This window comes from Anticarsia gemmatalis, chromosome 15, assembly GCF_050436995.1.
Source record: "Anticarsia gemmatalis isolate Benzon Research Colony breed Stoneville strain chromosome 15, ilAntGemm2 primary, whole genome shotgun sequence".
Taxonomy (NCBI): Eukaryota; Metazoa; Arthropoda; class Insecta; order Lepidoptera; family Erebidae; genus Anticarsia; species Anticarsia gemmatalis.
In genome coordinates, this window is record NC_134759.1 from 161,631 (window position 1) to 173,486 (window position 11,856).

Consider the following 11,856-nt stretch of genomic DNA (forward strand, 5'->3'; position numbering starts at 1 on the left):
CTAGGAGATATATTGGATAGTAGCGAAAACACATCAGAAACACATATCAGGAATTATGATGATAGATGTGTGTGATGTTGTCGCAGGAACCGGACACCGAGCCGCGGTGTCGCGTGTCCATTGCTGCGCGGGAACGATTAATGTCCAATAAAGTGGCGGCGGGCGCGCGATGGACGACGATCCATCACGACGCGTCGTGAACGTGTGCAGTCTAGGGTATCAGTCAACAGTAATGTATGAGAGATAAATATCAGAAAATACGTTAGAATTCCGTTCCAAATATTTTGGCAAATATGTATCCATAGCGCAGTAGCTCGATTCTCTACCACTATCGACTATCGACAACCGGCTAGCTATCGAGAAATTTTGTATAAAAATTTGATCAGCGCCTCTAACGCGCGTTGTAGTAACTGTTTTGGCAGTAGAATTTGAATGTTAAACTCTCGATACTCGACAGTACCGACTGTAAAAAATTGCGCTACAGTAGTTAAGATTTGATTAGATTTTATTCGTGCCCAAGGGACGTTGGTTTAATTTTTACATGAAACTTGTTTTTAAGTTTGATTGTGGTTGTGGAAATATTAATTTTATTATTTATCGAAATGCAAGCAGAATATTTGCATTTAATGTATTTGAAATAAAATAAATCGAGAAACATAAATTATACTCCCGGTTTAACCATTAAATGAACGTAAAAATGTCATCAACGCTAGATTTTTGGTGGTACACTTAAACATTTTATTTCTCACCGTTGTTTTCAAGCATAAAAATATTAAATGAAAAAGTTTTGGACAGCTCTCAAGAAATCAAAAATATCCTTTAAAAATAATATATTTACTATCATAAACACAGAAATATATTTTTATAAGTATTTATAACGCAAGCGATGAAAAAAAAATCATGAGAAAACACGTGTAAGTTTTTAGACACGTATAAATTGGAAGAAATCAATAGTATTTTTCCCGACCTGGTTTTCAAACCTAAGACCTCGCGATCAGCAGTCGTATACACCTAAAACACGAAGAGAGCGTTCTATAATATTACCTATCATTACAATAACTTTATTCAACGCACAGAATTGCTACAGCAAAATGAAACCGACTAAATCCATAAAATGCTACCACTGCCAATGCCTACCCATTTGGGAAAAAGGCGTGATTTTATGCATGTAATAAGACATAATCTAACTCAAAAAAATGCCTAACACAAATAGATCACTAAAGTCCTTAAAACACTCACCACGCTACACTTAAACAGTCACAGATAGCGAGTCTAGCCATAGATCTCTGATATAATAACACTAGATATGGCAAGGTAAGCTGACCTATTGGGCGTACTTCCAACAGCACATACAATACGCTCACGAAAACCTCCGCTATGTACTGAATACATTATTTTAATGAACGAACATTTAGTATTTGAACTGTATTTTATTAGTGTAAAGCATACTAAAATTATTAACTGGTTTCTGCTTACGACTTCGTTTACGTTTAATTAAGGGAAAATTGTTTTTTTTTGTAAAAGTAAGTTTCCAATATATAATCTCAGTTATAATCTGTAGAATGCTAAATCCATTAACTATCTGTGTCCACAATTTCAATAAAATTCATTGAGCAGTTTTAGCTCAATAGAGTACCCAACATTATTTTCTACATTATCATTTATAATAGTGGTAGGACATCATATTATTATGTAATCATTAAATTCAGTTTATTCATTAGAATCGAAAAATATCTTAAAAAGCTTTATCAAGCAAAATGTTTGTTTAGGAAAATTTTCTCTCCCATTACAAGCATCTCAAAAGAACTAAGTACAACCCACACAATTTATTTCGTATGTTCATATTCAATTGAGGTCTTAAGCCAGAACTTCGCAAAGATCTTCTATTCATCACTAATTAGCTTCTTGTGGTTTATTTATAGTACTTTCATTTACCTTATTTTCGTTCACAATGTAATTCGAAAATCCTATTTATAAAGACTCCCTTGTAACGAGGGATCACAGACTTTTAACTTCATTAATGGGGGTCTGAGTTAAGGAAAAAAATATCACACCATTTTCGCTCACTGAGGGACGCACTTTATTTATCACTCACAGAAACCTTCTTAAACCACTTTAGCATTATTCTTTCTATCTTTCAAAACTGCTTTTATAGCAAATAAATCACTTCAACATAAGTTATTAGTCACTAAACAAACAAACTAATATCACAACGATAACGTCACTAATAACGTTATAAACTAATAACGCCAGGGTTGTTCTTGCTACGATTGCTACTTGCTACTTGCTGCTAGATGGTAATGTAATTTGTGATATTGAATAATTCAAACGGTGCGACGGTCGTTTCGTTCATGAGTCGAAGGCGGACGCTCCACACAATTATTTAATTATATAAATTGATTACTTTTTACCACAATTTCACTGCGAACGGGGTATTTTGACGCCGCCCTGTCTCGCTCCAATTAACACCCGTTATAAAGATTAATAACGGCTTGGGAAATTTCACTTTGAAGATATTGCCATTCGTTTTATTATTTGATATTGAAATTGCGTTCAAGTGGGTTTCATTAAATATACTGAGCGATTGAAAGGGTTCTTATAGAGGTCTACGAAAAATTGTTCTCGTGAATATTTTAAAGGTACTATGACTAAGTTAAATAATCTTTATCGTATTACATCGGTTGTAAAAATAAATGGCCTTTTTGTGTCATTTTACTGACCTTTTACATCTCTTAAAGTACACAAAAAACTTCACATTAACTGTCCGCTTAATGTTTTTAGAACATTTATTTATATAAAACTAAATAAGCTCACATACATTTTATTCAACGAATACTAAAATAAAGCTTATTTTCTTGGAACCAATTAAGTGAATACGAACATTATTATGCCACAATATCTAAGATATCTTCGAGACAAAAGCAGCAGTGCCATCTCAAACAGACTGTGTGCAACTGTTCCGAGCAGACAAGAGACTACCCGCAATATAATGAGGCAACGTTCTAATTTGAACGGAACAAGAAAATAATCTATATAATAATATATTATATACTTATAATAAATCCGTAAAGATGTCTATGTGTACATTGAATATATAAAATGACATAGGAGGGATAATAAGTAACGGATACTGACGAACGTATCTGCAATTTATATTTTTTTGTCTGTCTGTTTGTATGTTCCAAAATTACGTAAAAACTACGGAATGGATTGCACTACATTTCAGTCCAGACGTAGAATAAATAGGTATTGTAGCAACATTTAAGATACTTCTACTGCATATCTTTTTTTTGATTTATAGAAAATTGCAAAATTGTTGTAGAAACCGTAAAAAGGTAACATAAAAGTCTATACTTATAATAAATCTGTAGTATTGAATAGTAGGAAATAGGGGCGTTACACCCTTTTTATCTCTAGAGCCATTTGTTTAGCCAGGACATGAAGGATTATCTTGTAATGAACTCACTACTGCCTCAAAGATTTATTAGAAACTACTTCAAAGGGAAGTGATTAAGTCGTAGCACGCCGCGATCGAGAACGTATTGTCTGATTCTGGACAGTTAACTGGAAATTATTAGCAGCCTTTTCTTTGAATAGTTAGGCAGAGAATTACGGGTTTGTTTCCTAGAATGTACTTTGAAATATCATCTTTGTGTTAAACGACCTACTAGCTTCGTTCAAAGAAACATTTGAGAAGTTACATTTATTAAATAACGTAGAGCGTATTTGAGAACATAAAAAGTCATTTTTACGAATGTTACTGGAAACTTAATTAACGCTTACTATTCACTAGAAAATAAAAAAGAAAAATAGCCTTACGTAACGTCCATCAGTACCGGCATTCGACATCCGGCAAGATACCGGAAAAATATTATGAAAATCAAATCAGCGCCCCTAGCGGATGCCGTAGAAACTATTTCTTCAGAACATTTTAACTTTCAATCTCTCGATATAGTACCGACTGTATTAAATCACTCTCTATCAGTATTATAAATCACTATAAGTTAAGCCCACAGTTTCACAATTTTTTTTGGAGTATCCGTCACCGGCTTTGACTTAAATTATATTGCATCGTCTTCACTGTTCCGAAAGCGAATATAAAGCACAACGAAACATAAGTTTATCAGTTTGTGATGTAGAATTGCGTCATAAAATAGTAAACGTTTACGTAACGCGCTCGTACTGGCTTATCTATTCCTTCGGGACCTATGTGATCGGCAAGATGGACGCTAAAGTCTCGCCGCAGGGATCTACTCGTATTCAGAGAAAATAAATATTTGAAAGAAATTTCGTGAATTTTAGGACAATTTCATTCCTTTGAAAGTGTCGTTGGAGTTATGTATAAAAATTTATAAAAATTATGTGTTAATTATACTACTGCATATTTTTATTGCGTCTACGAAAATAAAATCGTACGCAAGAACAAAAATTTGGTTTTAAAGGTCTCAACTTCGATGCTCAGGCGGAGAAAAAAAAATGCACAATTTAACGTTTCATGGTTGTATGATATATACGAAACAGCAATTTTCATTACTATAATTTGTAAAAGTTTTCGGAAATACAGGATAAATTCTATAAAAAAGAATTTTGTTTGATAGCCAAAATTCGTATCGAAAATCGCTAAGATGCGATTGAGCGTATGACGTTCTACGCACAGCTATTAACTCTATAATGAGTATCGATAAAGAGCTGTTTATTTACGAGAAGGAGCCGCGTCGACGAAACGTTAGGGTCTCTCGTTTAATGACAGCTGACCGTTTTGAGATCACACTTAAATGTGGATCAATCGTTCCAGTTTTATTACTTGCTGACTTTATTCTATGTTTACGGATTAGACAGCTTTTTATAGAATAAAGATAGAATATGTGTCTGAGGAAGAGTTTAGTGGAAGATGTAATTTACTCCTGGCCTATAATAGGCTACAGCGGCCAGTTTTATTGAAACCAACCAACGATTGTTTGAGAGACCTATACTTAGTTTAGTAAGATAATCACTTTTATAATTCACAGCTTAATGTTTGAAAGTAAAGAAGCTGTAAAGAAGCCAACTACGTCACTATTACGAAAATAACTATCATGTCCATAATATATATCGGAGAAATAAGCATATTTAAAGAAAAGTAGACTTTCCCTCAAACGGAAAATATCTGTAGAGAGTAAAATATCATATTTTTAATTCATTGGTACTGTTGAAGCTCGTTTACAAGTTTTAAACCTTATATTATTTGATCTTAACTACATATAATAAAAACACTCGTTTGAAGGCTTCCATCAAAAGCCATTTAACTGGAACAACTTATAAAACTTATAACAAAGTTATATAAACCTTGATTAGCGTAACATATTATTTTAACTAAATGTAGTTACTGAAATGTTTCAGCTTTAAATTGTAGTACTGTTTTTAACGTTATAAGAAAAAACAAGTTTAAGGGATTGTAATAAGTAAATGTTTGTTATTCTCTGCCTACCCCCTAAGTGTTTTTTTTAATTTCTTTTTAATATATAATTACTCACTGATCCGTCACACGCGATTTAAGTTTCATCCTCTATTTTAGCCGTACAAGGATAAATTATCGAATAAAAAAATAGCCTATATTAAAACACGGTTCTTAAACTATGATTAGATATGTTTGATTGAGCAAAACTGTTGTTCTATTTTGTCGCGAAAACGCAATAGACAGATAAATTTTATAAATAACATTTTCATTTATAAATAACACAGTAGGATAGGACTCACGCAACATAAAAAAATGTGTTATTACAAGCCTAATATAATTAGGTAATTATTTCAAAAAGCTCTCTGAAACTAAGTAGCCCCTCGTTACTCAGTATGACAGTGTCCATACAAGTTAATCGTGTGCTACAGCGTGCTTGAGCGCGCCTCACACTCGATCACTAAATTGTTTAATGATCCATAAGTACACACTTAACTACTGATGTATTGACTACACTATTATAAAGAAAAGTTTCGATGTAGACCAGTTAAATCACTTAACTACCAATGAGTTAGATAGAGATAGATAGATCTCATGGTTACTTGGATCTTGAAAATCAGTAGCATATGACATGATAATTCCAATTCCAGTGGCTTTATGGCAGTATTCTTATAGCTAACCAAAAGTTAGAAATTTGAACGTAGTGTAGTGTCAAAAGTGTCTCAGTGTCTTTAAAAAATCTGAAGTGAAGCACGGGTTTAAGGATAAACTACGTTTTGTAATAAGAAAGCAATTGTTAAGCGCCTTGAAATCCTTTGCTACTTATGCGGGAACTAAAGAAGGAATTACGCACAATATACGTCTTAAACAATTCGCTCAACAATTGTCACAGTGAAGTACCTCACTAATAAGTACGACACGTACTTAAGTGTTTTCAAGTAAATAACTAATGTAGCTAGTTGTGCTAATGAAAACGACGCCGGAGCGGGATTACTCTCACCGTTTCTTAAAGTTTTACACTCTCCGGCGCACGCATTAAGTGATCATTACTTATTCAACACTATCACTCTCACGCGTACGTGTGTGTGTGTGTGTGTGTGCGTGTGTGCGTGTGTGCGTGTGTGCGTGTGTGCGTGTACGTACAGACAGCTGTTTACGTGTGTGCGTCTACCCACAAGTTCTCAAACGATTATAAATTCTCCAATTACGAAACCTTAATCTTTTTCTTTGTCTATTATAATCTGAGATTACGAACCAAAATCGTCTGAAGGCTCCCGTAAAGCCTTCGTCTTTCATAATTTATTCCGCAACAATCTATTCATTAAACGATTCGCAGAATACTCGAGTGTCGCCTCTATTAACCGCTCTTAAATTATCATCTAATTAATTGTCGTTCGGTGATGGTTCGTGTCGTGCGACCGCTGAGACTTTTGGCGACTGTTGGCGACTGTTTGTGACTGTTTGTGACTGTGTGCGAGCGTGAGTCACGCGCTGAGCGCGGCGCGTTTGATCTCGCCTCAGCTTTTATTACCTCTTGTAAAAAGTTCTTTATTAACATTGCTTTGTTGCGGATACTTGCTTTCTACTAAACTAATAATTGGATTCTTTCCATTTCATTTCGCTTCGCTTTTACAATGTTCTTCGTAATATATAACGCGGATGACAGAATATTGAAAATGCTGAAAGAGTATTGTGTAAAGCTTTTACGTGTGGCGGGTGTCGGGCGAGCGGCGAGCGCGATTGTTAACTGGCGGTCCGATAAATAGTGTGATGTCGTCGGGTGACGGCTTCGACTGCGCATTACTTTGGGTTATTCGAAGCCAATTCCAGTCCGCATATTAGTTTATCGCGTCCCCTCGAAAGGGCTAATCCCATTCAACCCTCGGTAAAGCGATTCCGTCGGCGGAGGCTCGAGCGTTGAATGGCGCCTCGACCTGCAATAACCTCACAACTATTGCTCGGCTCGCTCGCGCGCTATTCAAACTCTGCTATTCACCGTCGGATTAAAAAGAGATCCTCTTTGCGCAGTTTGTGGCGTCTTCGCCACCTGCCTCGCATTTTTACTTGTACCACTATACAGGGTGTAGCGAGAGTGCGGTCGGCCGACGGCGACGGAGACAGCCGCTGGCTTTAACTTTTTAATAAAAGAAACGTCTTCGCGATATTCTATTCAAATATTCTTTTAATAACGTCCGCATCTTTGTTGGCGGCGGTGAGCGCGGCCGCGATTATTTAAACAAAGTGTCGGCGGCGGATAGATCTGCGGCGAGTATCGGTTGATCCCGAGACGTCTGCCGAGTTATATGAGTAATTACGACGTTAATCAAATAGAGTGGCTCCTCCCGGAGATTGAATGTTTTATTCAGAGGCCGGCGTTATCTGTGCCGAGTGCTCCGCGGCTAATGTTCGCTTTAAACCGCTCATAAACTTTTACGCGGGTTCGGTCGACGCGGCGCGGCACTTGCTCGGCAGCACGCGGCGCGGCGCGGTGCAGCGCGGCACGGACTCGTAATGAATGCAGCAGCATCTGCCGGCGCGCGACACCGCTCCGCGCCGCGCGACATGCAAATCTGCGATCGTAAACACTTCACGCCGTCGTCGTGCGGTTTTGTTTTAATTCAGTTATCTACTTCATGAATAAACTGACGCAGATTAAAAATTTTGCAGAACAACTTGTTCCGCATCGCAATTAAAAAGTAAGTAAACTTTTAGATTCACAAAGTGGAGTTAAAGTTAGTGAGCGGCACAAGAGTCAGTGTGAGTATGTACCTAGTGAAAACGGAGCCGGTGGCGGCCGCCGGAGCTCCGGCGAAGTTCCGGTGCCGGTCCGGCGCGAGATGAGATAACTCGCGTCAATCGCACCGGGTGACAGATAGCAGTGCAGCGACTCCTCGTCGACACTTGAAACGTTTCACTGACGAGCGATCCCTCGCGGAGATAACTCCAAAGTTAACTTAGCACGTCGGCCGGCGATGTGCACTCGCCGAGCCGGCGACAACACGAAACTTACAGTACGTACAGAAATCCGTAAATGCGACAAATCGCATCAGTCGCGAGCGTGTCGCGCGAGCATCGCGCCGCCGCGCGCCACAGTCGCGTCGCTGGCGGGCGGCCACATAGAGCACTCACTGCGGGCACAGCACGATCACGCGCGGGGCGCGGCGGGCGCGGGGCGTGCGGGGGGCGCGGGGCGGGGCATGGCACACACGTGCGGCGGACGCGGCGCGCCCGGGACACTGGCGCGGCGCACGCCCGGCGCCCCCCCGCGCCGCGCGCGCCCCGCACCCCCGGCCCCGCGCCCCGCGCCCCGCCCCGCGCTCGCCTGCGCGCGCACCGCCCAACGATCGCCCCCGAGCCTCCGACGATTTTTACATCTGCACTGTTGTGACATTGAAATTCAATTTTCGATTGAGCGGCCTTCGACGACGTGGCGGCGCGAGCTTCGAATGAGTTCCGGAATCGTGTTCCGGTTTCGTATTTGAATAACGAGAATCGGAATTTTTGTCGGGGGCACGAAAATTATTCGATTCGACGAGGGTTTCCTTTGTTGAGCTTCGATAATTATTTTGGAAATTTATTGATACGCCACCGATTCCCCGATAACGATTATTGATAGACGTCGATACAGAATTGAACTCGAAATTATCTAGTTCGTGTTACGGGAATATATTCGCGGGACCGCATATAGACAATTTATTGCCGAATTCGTACGACGATGCATAACTAAGTTTTGTATCAACTCTCGCTCGAAACGTAAATTATAAACGAGGGCCTCCCGATATCGAATTCATCACGTAAACTAATTCAGATTTCAATAAACAATGTATTTTTATTTTATTGAGAAAGTTTGAAATACAAACGAGATAAAGCGCCCTCCGGCAAACTTCATACGTGCGAAAAAAGTTGTAGCCGCGGGCCGTAGCGCGGCAGCCGCCCAGCGTAGCCTGACGTAGGCTGTCGTAGCCGGCCGGCGTAGCGCGTGACCGCGCGGCGCTGCGTGTCCCGCTAATCCGTAGCCCGCGTAGCGCTGCGGCGCGCGACAAACGGCTACGCTTCGGAATTTAATTTGGCGCATTTCTTTTACGCTATTGGATATTGTAAGGATTTGCGGCTTACATTACTCCACTGAAGGCGATGACGTCAGTTTTTCTTGCAGTTTCTTTGGAAAGTTTGGGATGATACGATTTGTGGATGTAACGGGCGGCGGAGGGGGTGAGGGCGGCTCGCGCGGGCCGCGGGGCGCGGGGCTCCTGTCGGTACTCGAGTGCTTTTCAATTCAACTCTATTGTTACGTAATTGCGGGTACAATGAAAACCATATATTTGAGCTCTCTTATTTTTACTTTTGGCTCGGAGAGATGGGGGCGATACGCGCGGAATGTTACAATGGATTGGTTTTACTTCGATAATTATTTATGAACGGGTGATTATCATTTTATGGCTTTATCGTTTGATTGAGTATGGAGTCATCGAGATCTCGACGATATCGCTAATGGGGAGATTAACCATGTGTTGTTTATTGTGGCTGAATAACATTTATTGAACGAATCGTTAAATTATCTCAACAATTACAAAATTGTAAATCAGGAAAACTGGTATGTTAATCTATTTCTCAGTATCAACCGGCGTATTTGTTACAATAATTGAGCTCAACATATTTAAAAAAAAAAACACCCTTCTATTTCTACATGTAACTTTCAGTTTTTTGATGGAGCAAGCGGATATTACAAGTGTATAGTAGAGCCCGTAAAACATGTAGTGCTGAAACGTTTCAGTCAGAGATGAGATCTCGAAATAAACAACAAAGTTGCAGCATCTCTCGGAGGCTGTACTCACCTCGAGAGAGGAAATAACTCCTCTCACCTCATCACTCACGTACATACAACACTACTTTATTATATAACTTCACGCTTGTTATATACAAAGGTGTAGACAGAAGTGTATGAAATAGGTTAAACTAATGTAATGGAGGCGAAATTATTGCCAAATACGGCCACGTTACCCAATTCCTCTAAATTATAAATGTACTAATAATATAAACGCGAAACTTTCTGAAGATGTATGCGTGTTTGTTACTCTTTCACGCAAAAACTACAAACTGCATTTTTGATGAACATTGCCACTCATGTAGTTTTAACCTGACTTAGCCTTCCTCCGATATTTTTTTTTTCGTAGACGATGCCACAGTTCGTAAGCATAAACATTATTTGTTTAATATTATTATACCAGTGATACAGTACAATTTTATCCCGTTGATTCCATTCTCGTGGATTTTTTGATCCCATCGACCCCATACAAACCTAGTCCCGACAGTTACAAACATATTTAAAAAATAATGATCCGATTTAGTTTAGCTGTTCAAAAGTTATACGCGTACATACATTTCGGTGATTTATTTTTATTTATATAGATTCCTGATAAAGAGCTGCTTCATAAATTTTCTTTCGAACAAAAGATGACGGATGTAACAAGGTTTTTATTTTATTTTATATTTTTCCTGTAAATACCGTCCAGGGATCTCTTACTAGATATTTTTAATGTATTGTGTTATTATTTCTCCGAAACGGCTGAGTTTTACTCAAATTATGTTAACTCTCACGTTTTCCTCGACTTTGAATGATGTTTGATAAGTGGGAATGGAATATACACCTTATTGACGAATAAACGACAATCTTAAGCATAGATTTATAATTTCATGTTTTTTATACATGTCGTAATTTGCTTGTTATTTCATGTATGTGAAGAAACTTGTCTAGAATAGTCACATGGGCACTAAATTCCGGTCTATTATGTAATATTCCTTGCCAATATAATTAATGCCGCGCCATAAAATTAAGCCGCGCGAAGAAATTCTGCTTCAAAAACGTTTCTTAGTTTAACTAAATTATGTGAGAGCCATGCGAATCATCTCTATCAAATATTGTCACAGGAATCAAACACAAGACCTCGCGGTAAACAGTTGCATGTTTCATCATACAAACTACAGAAGAAGACTACAAAAAAATGCATTCTTAGGTCCAGTATCACCTCATTATGAGAAGTAGAAGATAGCTGATCAGGCGAAATTTAAACAGCTGTGTTCATTAATTATCTCTTTATCTAGCAGTAAAGTTATCCCATACTTAATTTTATCCTTCATAAACCGTCTAAAGTCTATTAAAATTTATACTAATATTATAAAGCTGAAGTGTTTGTTTGTTTGAACGCGCCAATCTCAGGAACTACTGGCCCTATTTGAAAAAATATTTCAGTGTTAGATAGTTCATTTATCGAGGAAGGCTATAGGCTATATATCACGCTACGACCAATAGGAGCAGAGTACCAGTGAAAAATGTTACAAAAACGGGGGAAAATATGACCTATTCTCTCTTATGTGACGCAAGCGAAGTTGCGCGGGTCAGCTAGTTCTCAATATAACTAGAC

The 11,856-nt window shown here is 38.6% G+C and overlaps 1 protein-coding gene across 1 annotated transcript in view; it reads right to left on the bottom strand.

Moving 5' to 3' along the window:
- Positions 1-8,668, bottom strand: part of LOC142978983 (neurotrimin-like) — a 104,260-nt gene extending 95,592 nt beyond the window's left edge. Inside the window, exon 1 of the mRNA XM_076123649.1 lies at positions 8,204-8,668. The gene's annotated coding sequence lies outside the window, so the exon portion shown is untranslated. The remainder of the gene's footprint in view (positions 1-8,203) is intronic.
- Between the last annotated feature and the right edge of the window lie 3,188 nt (positions 8,669-11,856).